Raw genomic sequence first — 15,423 nt, forward strand, 5'->3', positions numbered from 1 at the left:
AATTGCCTGAGTAAAAAGAAATCAAAAAATATTTAACATCATGATCTAGGCATACAGCATCCTGGAGATATATTTCCATAAGAGCAAGATACCTGATTAAGGTGAGAGACAAACATTTTAAGAAATTGAAGAGAGATTGAACTACAACTTTGAAAATTGAAATAAGCAAGCTGGACAAACAAATTAAGAACGTGAGACAAGATCAAGAACATTTTGAAAAAGGTTTATATAAAGGTATTGAGCATAATAGGATGTGAAAGGAGCAAAGATAAACAAATTGATAAACTGCGTGTAGATTCTAAAATTTATTCTCAGACACAACAGATTATAGATATATTTACACAATCTTATGCAAAACAGTTTGGTTGCACAATGGGGGTGATAAGTCATCCTAGTAACATCCAGGTAACCTCAGGTACTGGAATCAAATTAGATTATATTGAAAAAGAACTGCAGAAACTGGATCCAAACAAAGTGCAGGGAGGAGACAGAATTAATAATTATGACCAGAGAACACTTCAGCAAGAACTTAGAGTACTATTATATCTATTATTTCCTAGGTCATATATATATATATATGGGGAGATTCCTCAAGATTGGAGAGAGGCGCTTATTAAACCTATCTTTAAGGGAAAGGGGAGTACGACAAACCCAGAGTCATACAAGCCCTTAAGTTTACTTACATGTTGTGGAAAAATAATGGAGAAGGTAATATTGAATAAGTTATTGTCAGAAATGGATAGGATGGGACTTATGTTGAAAATAGATCTATTACCACCTGTAACATGATGTTCTATAACTATATAATACCATCTATGAATGAAAAATTGTGCTGTAACATAATTTATATAGATTTAACTTCAGCATTTGACAGGGTCATACACAAAACACTGGTCAATACATTAGAACAACTAGGTATTGATGTACTCTTGATAAGATGGATAGCTGCATGGCTTACTAATATGACATGGCAAATATACAGAAATTTGACAGGTGAAATTCTTGATTACAGTCAGGGTGTCCCACAGTGCTCTGTCCTAGGCCCTTACTTGTTCAGTCTGTATCTTTCAGACCTAACGTTTTCATCTGACGTGTTCTGCAGTCTATATACAGATTACCTCAAATTGGGTAAACTGATTACATGTGTTACAGATAAGGCATGTCTGCAAAAGAACTTGACTAAATTGACCACTTGGGGATAGGTGAATAGTATGCTGATAAATACATCAAAACTAAGCATATGAGATTTGGGATACATAAATTGAAAGGTGAATATTTAATACAGCACACAGTGATTGAAAGTATAGATTCATTTAAGGACCTGGGTATAGGGAGGAGATCCAGCTTTTAGTTTTTCTAATCATATCAACCAACTGGTTAATGATAGTTATAGAACTATAGTTTGTATAAAAAGATTTATAAAGCCTAGGAAATCAGAAATGATGAAGTCATTGTTTGTTTTAGACCCAAATTTGAGTATGGAATAACAATATGGAAACTTATAAGAAAACAAGCATAATTAAACTGGAAAGAGTACAGTGGAAATATACCAAGGGCATCCATGAATGTGAAAATTCAAGTTATTATGAGAGACTAAAATATCTGCACTTGTACAGTGCCTCTTGTGCCTCTTATAGAGATCTTATTCAGGTATATAGGGCATTTACGGCCTACTATATCTGGGAATATTTGGGGTTATCAGAAAGTACTAGAAAATCATCAGGCAGCCTATGCAATAGACTCTATAGGAATGAGAAGTGTACTAATTGATTCTCTGAGAGCAGCTGATGCATGGAACAGGCTATCAAGTTATATTAAAGCAAGTACTAGCTTAGATATTTTTAAAAACAGCCTGGACACTTATTTTGGGAACAAATGTTTTGGTATATTGGCAGGCTAGAAGGGCATTAATGATTGTGCTTGAAATATTTGTATGTATGTATGTATGTATATATGTATGTATGTATATATGTATGTATATATATATATGTATGTATTTTTGTGGGGTTTATTTGAAGTATGTGCGTGTGTGTGTGTGTGTGTGTGTGTGTGTGTGTGTGTGTGTGTGTGTGTGTGTGTGTGTGTGTGTGTGTGTGTGTGTTTACTTATGTACTTAAGTTGTTGTCCAGGTTAGTTCAACTAGAGAAATCCTGTTTTTATGAGAAAATTAAGGAAGTAATCAAAATCGATGTATAAATTCAGCATGGATACCTGGGAAATTACATAATATTATACAATTCAGTAATATGCATTTACACATGATAAATATTTGCAGATGGTGCACTTTGGTTATTATGGGTGGGGCAGATGTATAGAACTTTATTTATATTACGCTTTGTTATACATCTTTGAGAAATATGGAAAGTAAGCTGCTGTGACATAATTTACCGTTCTGGTTATGAAGGAAAGGGTGGAAAGAATAAATTGATTGTTTTCTGATTGTAATAGATTCATTGAAATATAGAAGGTGTAGAATCCCACTCATCAATCTTCTATTGTATGTGTTTCATTATTTGTTTAATAGTGACATTCGTATTACATTTTTTAAATTTCATAATAGTTTAGTACACCAATAATTTCATAATACCAGTTAGAACAGAATGAACCCTATCAATTCGACTGATTTTCTACTTAGAAATACCTGCATTCATGCAATAAACCAGATTTTGTACATTGATATTTTAATTCTATAACCCTCAGACTTTTGAGCTAATATTTCCCAGAGCAATTTAAATCAGTTACTTAAAAAGTACATATAATACAATGTCTTCCACTTTACAATGCTTGTATCACCTTGGGCCTCTCTCGAAAATAATCCACTGGCCTTGTAGGACTGGCCTAGTCAACAAAGCATAAATAAATAAAAAAATAATCAATTTGTATACAAGTGACATATTTATATTCTTATTTTTGATTTTACATTATTTTGTTTCATAACTATGACTAATCAAACTATTATAACATGTTTTGTTATATAGTTTGCTTATCTGTTGCTTATTATTTTTCTTCTGGCATTAAGTAAATTGCATCTCTTTTTCAGAAGTGTTATGGGATATTTTACATCTACCTGAGGTAGGATCAGTTCAGGTAAATGGGACTTAAGTTTAGCATTTTTACAAAGGACTGCATTTCAAGAAAGCAGCATCACCCCTTCATGCAGCACTAAAGTGTCAGTACTAAAAAAAAAAAAAAAAATCCAAACACTTGCTGTGGGAAAAGAACCTATAGCCAGCATTAAATGTAAAAGTGTTACCTGTTAAATCACTGATGCTGTCAATCTGGCACCAAGTGTATAATATGAGTTTTAAGTTTCAGAATGTCACCTTAGAGGAATAAATGGTTTTCATGGTCTTTCTTTGAGTTATTTAGGAAATGGACTTGAAGAATTAGTAATCCCATTGGACAACTGAGATTTCAAATAGAGAAAACAATCTACATGAAGAGCCTAGCAAAAAGAAAAGCATCTGATACTCCCCTTTTCCTGACTAACTGTATTTCTTAAAAAGCCCAGGTAAGTAAATGGGAAATATACAATTAAAAAACAAAGAAAGAAATGAGATAGAGCTAATGAAAATAACTACTGAAGCAGCTGCAATCAAAGAGTCCTGCCATTTCCTTTCATCTCGTTAACCATGTCTCTTGAAAAGCTGTCGTTAGTGATTTGAAAAAATAACTAAAACAAGTAACAGTAGCAGCAGTTATAAAGACATCTGTGTATGTGAGTGAATGTGTATGTGTGCATGTGTGCATGTCTGCGCATGTGTGTGTTTTGTATATATTGTAAGAAACTTCTGTGTGGAAGATTTTCAGTCCATATATCTCTAGTTAATCACTGTATATTAATCAGATCAGGCAATAGTAGTAGAAGTATCGAACTTAAACTCATCTTAAGTAAAAAAAAAATAATAATAAAAAAATATATAACTGTACAGAATTACTAAGTATTCAAAAGTAATCCAAGCAAGGCAGGCAGTCTGTTTCCAGTTGAAAATCCTGTATTTAAGTACACAGACAAGCGATCCAAGTAAAACAAAAATAGAGTAATAGTTTCCTCACAAGCTTTCAAAATGTGTTTATATATATATATATATATATATATATATATATATATATATATATATATATATATATATATACTTTTTATCAGGCAAGGGAGACGTTTATTGTGCTGTAAAACAAAGTGTTATTGGTACACATTAAATTTGCATCCCTTCCCCCATCAGTGTGGCATTCGAGCTGGTCCTGCCCTACTTAGTAGCTGTCATAATAATATAACCCATATGTACTTTAAATAAAATTTATAATGATGTGGTACCTCTTATTTAACCAGATTATTAAGTAGATTATTAAGTATGTGATTTTATCCAAGACAATATACTACATGGCTGGAAATATATCAACCTTAGCCCATTTGGCAATCAAAAAATATATATAAATATATACATATACACTTTGCATGTAAAAAATCAATTGTAAAATCATATTCTATTTTCATAACCTATTGCTAACAAAGATTGCTTTCCTCCTTCTAGACTTCTTCAGGTCTGTGTACAAGAACCCTAAAGACTGTCTATAAAAATATTATTGTATAATTAGCATTGTTATTACACATCCGTTTGAATAAAGTGGAAAAAAGAGAACCAGAAAAAGAAATAATAATAATAAAAAATGTATGATGATGGAAACAAAATATATACTTAAATTACAACTGATTTAAAATGATATTTGAAACCACCTGGTAGAATAAAATAAAATAAAATGAGTCATGTAAACAATGTGGCAATTTTTCAAGTTCCAGTATACTTTTAATTGAACAGTAGTAGTTTAGTCCAGGCTTCCTTAAAGAGTTCAGCTTTAATTGCCACATGAGTTCATGTTTCTCCAGAATATTCAGACTGCCTCCTTCAAGATCACCCATGTCTACATGATCCAGGATCTGGAAATTAAAACCTGAGTGTCTTTTATGAAGAGAAAGGTATGTAGCTAGTGCATTATTTTTACATCCAGAGCGGATTTCTGACAGATGACATAAAATCCTACACTTGAGTTTATTTACAGTCTTGCCCACATAGAATGCATCAGATTCATTGCACTGTGCACTGTAAATTACTTTTGTAGTGTTAGAGTCACCCCCTGCACTGGTCTTAATGATTTTCTTTAAATAAGGGCAATAAAAACTATCACTTTGCTGTATAAATATACAAAATGTACAATTAGTTTCACATCTTTTAGTGTTTCTCTCATATGGTCTAGCTTTAAATTCAACAAAACTCTAATGTTCCTGGCCTTCCTATAAACAAAGGATGGGGCTTCACCAAGATGTTAATCAGAAAAGGATTTCATGTGACAATGTCCCAGTTTTCTTCAATAACATTTTTGATACTGTGATAATCCAAAGTGTATGTCAGGATGCAGCTATTTTTGTATTTGTTATTCTCTGTGGAATTTCTTAACATTCTCCTACTGGGGAGGTTGAGTGAAGATGCTTCAGTCCTTTTCAGTTCTGCAGTGGGTTCCAGGATGTTTTTTAACATCTGCATTTCATAGCCTCTCACTAGAAAATCATTCTCTAAATTGTTCGGGTTTCTCAAAAATGGTTCCATTTCTGTGGTAATTCTAGCTAATCTATAGCCCTGAGACTTCATTACATTATACTTGATTTTTGTAGGATGTAGACTTTTAATGTGGAGTAATAAGTTAACCCTCATTGGTTTTCTGAATAGATCTGTGGTGATTCTGTTATTGTTGATGTCCATGGAAATCTGCATATCTAAGAAAGTGGTTGAAGTATAGCTATGGGAAGAGATAAAATTCAGGAAGGTGGTTGTTTGATTGAGGTAAGTAATGCAATCTCCAAGCTACAAGGTGTCACCTTCCCACAAAATAAAGATGTCATCAATAAAACATAAATAGCATGTGATATGCTGCATGTAGTCTGTGTTGTTTAACACAGAGTTCTCCTTCCACTTGGCTAGGGCTATGTTAGCTATGCTGGAAGCCATGGCAGCCCCCATTGCTATACCCCTTTTTTGTTTGTAGTGTTTGCCAATGAAAGTAAAGAAACTGAAGTCCAGTACAAGATTAATGAGCTTGCTTAACTTTTGCAGTTGTGTCTGAGTACCTTGATTATGTTTCTTAAAAGACTCCATAGCTGCTGTTATATAGTAATTGTGAGGGAGCACAGTTTCTTACACTGTAATATACAGTGATTAACTAGATATATATGGACTGAAAATATTCCACACAGAGAAGTTTCTTACACTTTGTTTTTGGGCCCACTATACTTGTTTAGTGGGTTGTTTTGAGACTTTGGGGATACCACAGAGATTACTTGTTTTTTTTTTTTTTGTATATATATTCATTCATGCATGCATGTCTTGTAATGTTTTGGATTGTGTCTAACTACCAGAAGATAAAATACATTAGGGCAGTTATTACTGATGTATTAAATTATTTCTATGATCGCATTCAGACATCTGAGGTGTGTATAGTCAACAAGCTAAATATGTGTGTGTGTGTGTGTGTGTGTGTGTGTGTGTGTGTGTGTGTGTGTGTGTGTGTGTGTGTGTGCGTGCATGTGGATGTGTGCATATGGGGGGATTATAATCCATTGCACTGTATGTGTCAGACAGGAACGACCTCATATGTATTACTGTTGATATTATTTATATATTTCTTCATTTGTTTGTTTACATTAAAACATCTTTGGTGCATACAGTAATCTCCCATTCCACATGTTTTACAAATCATCAGCTGAGAGTAGTCACTGCACCCATATAAAACTGCAGTGCCACAAAAAATGGTTTCCAGTCTTCCAGTACTTTTGCAGAGATCACACCAAACATACAAATTGAACTGAAGTATTGAGAAGCACTGTGATTCTGTACACCACAGCACACCAGATGATCTTCTTTATCTGAAATAAATCAGGTTGCACTGCCAAAATCAAGCATACGTAACCAAACGTCACCATAAGCAATTCAGAAACTTGTCAACAACCAATAAATAACAGCAATGATGATGACAATAATAATAATAATAATAATAATAATAATAATAATAATAATAATAATAATAATAATGAAATAGCAATAATTCTAACCATTTATTCATTATTTTTAAAAATGAGGTTTGGTAACAGACCAATTTGTCCAGGGACATCTTCAGATGGGGGTTTAGATTGAAATAGATTGAAATAGTAATGGGTTTTAGGAGGGTAAGGGAGGAAGCTAGTGGGGGGAAGGGTTAAATAGGAAAGTAGGATGATTGGGAGGAAGTGTGATATATGTAGGGAGGGGCTTAATAAGTTTTGTGAGAGTGCAGCTGGGGAAGGACTCAGATGTTGGCATGAACTTGCTACTGCAAGTTAACATGTCTGTGATATCCTGTGAGTATTCTGGTGCAGGTAGACCTTGGACTGTGCTCAGGTCTTCTTTTTGGTGGGTGCACTGGTTTGCCAGGAAGGATGATGGGGAGACAAATGGCTAGACTCAGAGACATTTTACATTTCATGCTTATTCACTTTGATGGTCAGTATATTTGTGCAAGGTAGGTACAGTTTACATTTGCAAAAGAGGAATAAGAAGAGATAATGGAGATTACATAAAAGTGGGGGGGGCAAGGTGGGAAAGGCAGGAGAGATGTTCTGCTTTGTTTTATTTATTGTTGAACTGGGCAAAAGTTGCATCGTGCTAGAAGAAACTATGCAGAAGTGTGAAAATTGAATATATAGATTCATTCGTGGCAGAGGTTGTATAGAGAGGTTCACAAATGTTTGGCAGCCATCTATTCCTATGTTTGGATTCTTACCATAGACATCCTGGTTAAATGTATTAATCAAATATGAGCAAGTATTTCTTATTGCATGGTTGACTCTTAATCATAGGTTGCATTCTTGAGAAAGAAAGGCGAGGGTTACTATGCATGATTGGAAGAGATGTTTGAGTATACCATTTAAATGGGGAACATCACTGGACTTGTGTTTCATTGATTGTTACTTCTTTTCCACCTCCGCATGGTGAGTGCCTGGGACAAGTATTTTCAGCACAGTGATGCACTCATGGTAGGTAATGAGGCTATTTTAAATTAAACTTAAATTGAACACTGTGAACATAAATATTTGATAAAAATATGATAAAAGCTGCCAGCACCCCACGAGGTGAATCCTCCATAGCACATATATGAAAAATAAAAGGTAAAAAATACCAACGGAGCGAAACACAGCTACAAGCTGAGGTATCCAAACACAAACTAAAGCCAAGATGATAAAAAATCCACAGTTTATTGCAGAAATACAAACTGGTAAGCGCTTTTGCATAGGAGCTTCATCAGACCAGATAGTGAACAAAGAACTGACTGATATTTATATGGAGCAATTCAAAGTATCAATTAAATAATCAATCAATTAATCAATCATTAAAAGCCATAGTATACAAAAATATATATAAATGCATACATTATATACTATATATATTATATATTATATATATCAAAAGTTGAACATATCAAATAAATTTTACATAAAAAAATGACATCCTGAATGTGGAAAAGAAAAAATAAAGAATACATAAAAATCTAAACAATAAAACCTAAGAAAAAACACATTAACCAAGATGCATAAAAATGAAAATACAAGAATTAAGTTTAATAAACTTCATTTACACAACTTCCTTTTCTTTAAAATGGGCTTGATAGAGGCCTTTCAGTCAGATCTTTTCCTCTATCTTCTCGTAAAAGAACAATCCAACGAGCCTCCCTATATTCAGTATGTGTAATGATGTTCCCTTCCCTAATGCTCGGTGTAATACCCTCAATCACCTTGAATTTAAATGTGTGGGTATCCCCAAATTCAGCTACGTGCTTAGAAAGTGCATTGTGGGGAGACCCTTTTCTAATGTGATAGATATGTTCCCTCATCCTATCATGTAGGGGTCTATTGGTTTTCCCTACATAAAATGCCCCACAAGTTCTACACTCAGCCAAATAAACTACATGAGGCATCATACAATTACTAGACCCCTTAAAACAAAATTCTTTGTGTAGGTCAGGATGATAAAAGACCTCAGACACATCAATATATGTACAAAAATTGCAGGACCCACATGGTTCAGTATGGCCATATAGTTCCCTTCCTACATTATTCCTATCAACGCATAAATGCCTTTTTAAATTGTTATAATTTTTAAACCAAAATCTAGGAAAACTACCTACAATGTTACTTATTTTATGATCAACTAGAAGGATAGACCAATGTTGATGAAATAAATCTGTTACATGCTTGAAATCATCTGTGTAAAACAACGGAATTTTAGTATGAGACCCTCTGTTGGTCACACTAGGATGATCCACTTCTAAAGGTGGTCCAAAATACGGTCGTGCCTTAGTCGACCGAAGATCGACAAGATCAGACCACTGTCTATTAAGTTCATCAATAGTATATCCTCTATCCAGCAACTTCTTTTCCAGACTAGTCATCTCCTGTTGGAAACCAGCCAATGAGGGATTCAACCTGGAAGCTCTCATTCCCTGACCCCTGATAAGATTTTTGAAAATATAGCCAGGATGCATACTAGACCTAAATAAAAAAGCATTCCTATGACATGTTTTTCGAAAGATCCCTATATTAATCATAGTGGTGTTCAACTTCTCAACATAGATGTCTAAATAATCTATATGTGTATATGACATGTTATAGGTAAATCTAAGGCAGTCAGTCAGACTGTTCATAATCCCAAAGAACCTAGTAAATTCTTCAGATGACCCTCGCCACAAAATGAATAAATCATCTACAAAACGTCGGTAGAATATAACATTATTCCTAAATTCGGTAAGAGGAAATAATGACTCAATCTCCCACTGAGCAAGAAACATATTGGCGTAGCTATTGGCACAAGATGTGCCCATAGCTAAGCCATGTTTCTGTAGGAACATGTCATCCCCAAAAATAAAGACATTATTATTCAAAACTGTTTCTAAAAAGAAACATACCAAATCACTGTTTTAATAATTGATTAATTGATTGATTATTTAATTGATACTTTTGAGTCAGAATTGCTCCATATAAATATCAGTCAGTTCTTTGTTCACTATCTGGTCTGATGAAGCTCCTATGCGAAAGCACTTACCAGTTTGTGTTTCTGCAATAAACTGTGGATTTTTTATCGTTTTGGCTTTAGTTTGTGTTTGGATACCTCAGCTTGTAGCTGTGTTTCGCTCCGTTGGTATTTTTTACCTTTTATTTTTCATAAATATTTGATAGCCAAAATAAATACAACTTCCTGAATGCAGCTGTCATCTGTAAGTATTTTAAAATAAATCTTACAACGTATCCATTGTTTCAACTAACTTACATTCTGAAAGCTATTGAAATAAATCTTTGAAGTATGAAGTCACATTTAAAGAAGAAAGCTTACTGTTGAAAATTCACATCTTGTAGTCTGTCTACAAAGGTGGTGAAGCTTAAGAAGCAAAGTTATAAAAGCAGTTCTAACATTTTTTACAGTATGAAATTATTTTGGCTGCTATTAATTTGACAAACAGAATCTCTTAAGTTCCATGGATGCCTTTTTGTGGGATTTGGGATTGTTTGGTGCCATGGCAGTAACTCAGGCATGCACAGTGGGGTGCCAACCAGTTGGAGTTTCACACTGATGCAGATCAAATTTAGTGAGGGCTTTTGATAGTGGTTTTCGGTGGTCCCACAGTTGGGAGGTGTTTGGTTGGGCCACGGATGCCATTTGAAAAGCAAATGAAGTGAAAAAGTAGTGTATCAATAAAAAAAAAAAAAAAAACTTTAAACAGTCTCTGCAATTAGTGGCAGCAGATACTGAATGTACACTGTCTTGAACTGTTACTTGCGGTGATATTCACTGGGGAAGATTTGGTGCAAGGGTTTGTTAGTGATTCTTTTGGTGGAGTTGGGTTTCAGGTCTTGGGAGTTTGCGGACATTTGGCTTTCGGCTCAGCATAAGTTGGTCTGGTTCCTCAAAAACTGCATGCGCCACACTCCATTTATCTTTAAGTTCTTGGGAGTGAGCTTATAATAAAAAAAAATCTGTCTATCTATTGATATATATTTATATATATATATATATATATATATATATATATATATATATATATATATATATATATATATATATATATATATATATATAAATATATATATATATATATATATATATAGGACTCTTCATCGAACACCAAAACGTAAACCACTGAACACACTTTTGTGAAAGTGCATTTATCGAAAATGCACTTTCGCAAAAAAAAACAAAAAAACAACCCGAAATATTAAAAAATAAAAAAACTACTCACGTTTATGCAGGTGGGCAAGCCCCCTGCACCCCCACATCCCCCACTTTAATATTCTTACTTTGAGATCGCATTACAGTGGGTTTGTTTGTGTCTTTTGGCTTTTCCCGGTTAGGAGTCGCCACAGGGGAACTCCCGTCCGCTAATGATTGGCAGTTGATTTTTACGTACCGGCTTGCCAGGCCTGACGCACAGCCTTCAACGAAGGTACGCCCATTCACACATGTGGGTAAAAAGGAATATTCCCTTATCCCCACTGTACTGTGATCTAAGCAACAGTTTGTTTAGTTGTACAATCTACACCACGTTTTTATGTACAACTGAACCTACATGCAAACAACTGTTTGCTTACTTATCTTCGGGCAAAAGTGCATTTCTGATAAAATGCACTTTCGCAAATTTGAGCTAGGCCATATATATAAAAACACTGGTTTATCGTCCTGTGCTGTCCATTGGATTTCCTGCTCTAGTAGTATGCGGCTGTTTTGCATGGAGGACATGACCAGGTAGGTTACTGTCTTCACAGCACACTGTCTTTATTATGGGGGGGGGGGGGTGAAGCAGACCTAATATCAGATTGTGTAATGTGCATATGCGACCATGAATCCTGTTATGCACTAAGCACTGGCAGTTGCCAGAGACAGTTAAAGTTGTGACCTGTTGCTTTTGGGGGCAGGCTCAATTGTACAGATTTTGCAGTCTGTCCAGAAGTTTGCCTTATATGTCTAGTCCCTTTTTTTTTTGCTGCTCTCTATAGAATTCCTTCTTGACAGACTATGGCCCTGCTGATCTATTGCTTGGAAGCATAACCACTCAGTGCTTGAAGGACAGAGCAGAATAGGAGAGGATAGGCAGACAGTGGACTAGGAGATATGCCACATATACAACTAATTTAAAGTGGGTGAAGGAAAAAGTGGCTGTCTGTTAAGGTGAAGACTGGGATAACAACCTGAAAGGAAATGCTGTTGGGATTAGTATTCTAGCTGCAAATTAGTTATGTTCAGATAAGGAGAAATCATTCCTTTTGAACTTGCACTTTTGGTTTTCATCAATGGGCACAAGAACAGCATTTTCTTGGACTGAATTGGGGGCTGAGAAGTGGCCACGATTAATGGCCGTTTTATTTATGCATATGCTTGGTGGGGTTGGAGATGAACACATGCAGTAAGAGAGAGTGAGTGACATATCATCTAACTGTGCAGATTTGCTGTCCTGTTTATTTTCACTTCGATGATGATTACTGCCTGCTAAATAATGCTAGCTATATGAGTTGCTTCCACTAGCATCATACGTCTCATGTACACATTTTGCAGGAAGGAGAGGTATGTACAGAATGTCCAGATCTTTGCCTCTTAGTTTTGTCTGTTTTCATAACATGGAGGTTTAATGACTGACAAGCCATTAAAGTTTGTAGTTAGAAATGAAGACAGACATTTGAGTTCAGAATTCTTACACTTCAGAAACTTCATGCTAATGCAACTCTGGACTGGTAATCTGTAAGCCTCCCCAGGTTATGAGGTATCTGTAAAGAATGCCGGTTAGGTGCGCATGCATTGTGTGTTTTAACAGCTGTGGTGGTGGGTTATGTCCAGATAAAGACCTTGCAATAGAGAATATGGTAATATTCAGTTCTACAAGATGAGATGTTTTGGGCCAAATAGTAGTAGGGTCTTGGATGTGTCACTTGAAGGTGAATTTACTGAGGACATTCAGAGGGTGGATAGGTTGTTTTCAGATGTGCTTTATGTATTTCAGATGATTTACATTTGTTTCCTCCTTGTAGATGATGGTGCTATGATAGGGGTTTTCGCTTGTGGAGTGCTATGCAATGAGATTACAGATGGTGTCAGTGCAGATTTCATATCCGTTGGTGATCTGAAAGAAGTGGTCTCATCAGGTGATGGATGTTGCTGCAAAGGATTTTTGACTGCTGGAGCTTCACGGAATGAGGTCACAGGTGGGGAAGCACAGAGTGGGCATCAGTTGGTGACCGGAAGGAACGGGCTTAAAAGGAGATGGAGGCTGTTAAAGTGGATGTCCCAGTGAGGCCACAGATGGGGGAGCATAGAGTGAACAAAAGTCAGTGGCTTGAAGGAAGTTGTTTTGAAAGGTAAGGAATTCTGTTGGAGTGGATGTTTTGGGTGCTGGAGTGGTGCACAATGAAGTCGCAGGTAATCTTATTTCATTCGGTGCTCATTAAGGCACGTCAGATTTGGTTCATTTTGGGGTAGTGTGGGGTCAAGTGAGGCGGCATGTTGGGAGCATAGTAAAGCAGGGTTGGGGATTGTTTAGGGGGAGTATGGGGTTCCCATAGGTGGGATGGAGTCATAATAATCATAGGATGTTACTAGGCTACTGGCTCTAGGGCTCTTACAAGCTAGTCAAGTTCTACGTGCAGTACCTATTGCTTTTGGTCTAAGGGTTATGTGGGGAACCCTGGAGTGAATTTACATTTTTTTCAAGGTGTGAAATCTTTTGAAATACAAATCTGTTCCTCAAGCAGGTTTTTCTAATGTTATATATCAGGTTAAGGATTTAGAGTGAGTAACGCGTGCATCACTTAACTTGTGCTTTAGACTGATAACAATAGGTGGTTTGGTATATGTATGACTTTAAAGTGGGTAGGGTTTGATGGAGCATTTGTGGTATGAGGAGCTGGGTCCTTTGTGGGCTACACAGTAGTAGAGGGCTTAAGTAAGGTATTTAGGCTTGCTGCAGGAGTTTGTGGTGCCTTTTATAAGGAAGGCTTATGGTAGGGGTTTGCCAAATTAGTTAAGTTTCTGTTGCAGCTCCTGGTAGGTAGGTTTGATAGTATGAAGTTTGACCGACATCAACTTGTGACAAGATATGGTTTTTGAGGGTTCACACTGGTAATTGGAGGTTTATTGGATTACAGTTCTCGTGGCTTTTATTTTATGGATGTACTGAGACATTCTGAGGGTGGTTTGTTGGTCAATAAATGTTATCAACAAAAAAAAGTTATCTTTCAGTTATGATATATTGCCAGAGTACCTAATTCCTGGGGATCATAGGCAGGTATATGTTGCTGGAGGACTTCATTGCTGGGCATCATGGGTGAGTTTTCAGGAAATGGTTCATGGAGGAATCAGGTAGAGGAGCATACCTTAACTATACAGTTTTTCCCAGAATGTTCCAAATTTTGGCCTTATATTTTTGGGGTGTTTTTTTTATAAAATTCTGGGGGGGGGGGGTTGGCAAATAGTGTCCAATCATTAAAGTTGAAGTTAAAGAATTCCCTTCAAAAAATCCATGCTACTGTAAGCATGTTCCATTTTTCTGTGTTTGTGACAGCATTATTTAAAATTGTCTCTCTTTTGGGCTTTGTCCCACTTTTGTTTATGGCTTGTTCTAACTTTCTTGGTCAAAGAAGCTGAGAGGTATGTAAGAGAGTTGTATATGTTTCAGAAAGTTAATTTTGGCAGAGCAGGGTTACAGGAAGTACAGCACTGAGACATACCTAGTCAGGGGGAGGCAGTGTAATGCTGATGAGCAGTCAAGTTGTGGCCATGGCAGGATGGTTCATGATTGAGTTATTTTAAAAAAAATCTGTTTAGGCCATTCGTATATCTGTTGAGAAGGCTAAAGGGGGCTACAGTTACACTGGGCAGCACCCAATTGGGTTTGCATTGTTTCCTGTGGCATGGTGGCTCCTTACAGTGGTACATTTGCAAGGTTACAATGTAGGAATAATTCTGGAGTTACAGTTGGAAGGATAGGAGAGGACTGGTGATTTAAAGAGGTTATATCAAGGTATGGGTATTGTGTGGGCCGGGGTACTACTGTGGTTATTTTGGCTTTGGGAGCGGGCTCATCAGTTTGAGTTCAGCTATTTAGACAACTGGCTGCTTTGGAGATTTGTATGTTAGGGTACTGGGAGGTTGAGGACAGGTTTCCAGTTTGGTTCAGAGGGTATGATTAGACCTTTAAGTATGGTTAGGTTTGTTTTTTGGAGTGTTTGTTGGACATTTTGGAATGAAAGAGGGGAACAGCCTGGCTAGGATTGTCCCTCTTCTATCCCCTCTTTGGTGTTGGAGGTTCATTGCAATGAGTTAGGAAATGCAAGTGAGTAGTTGGACGCTGCTTGACAAG

Source organism: Protopterus annectens, chromosome 5.part1, assembly GCF_019279795.1.
Source record: "Protopterus annectens isolate FY-2018-M chromosome 5.part1, PAN1.0, whole genome shotgun sequence".
In the NCBI taxonomy this organism is placed as follows: Eukaryota; Metazoa; Chordata; order Ceratodontiformes; family Protopteridae; genus Protopterus; species Protopterus annectens.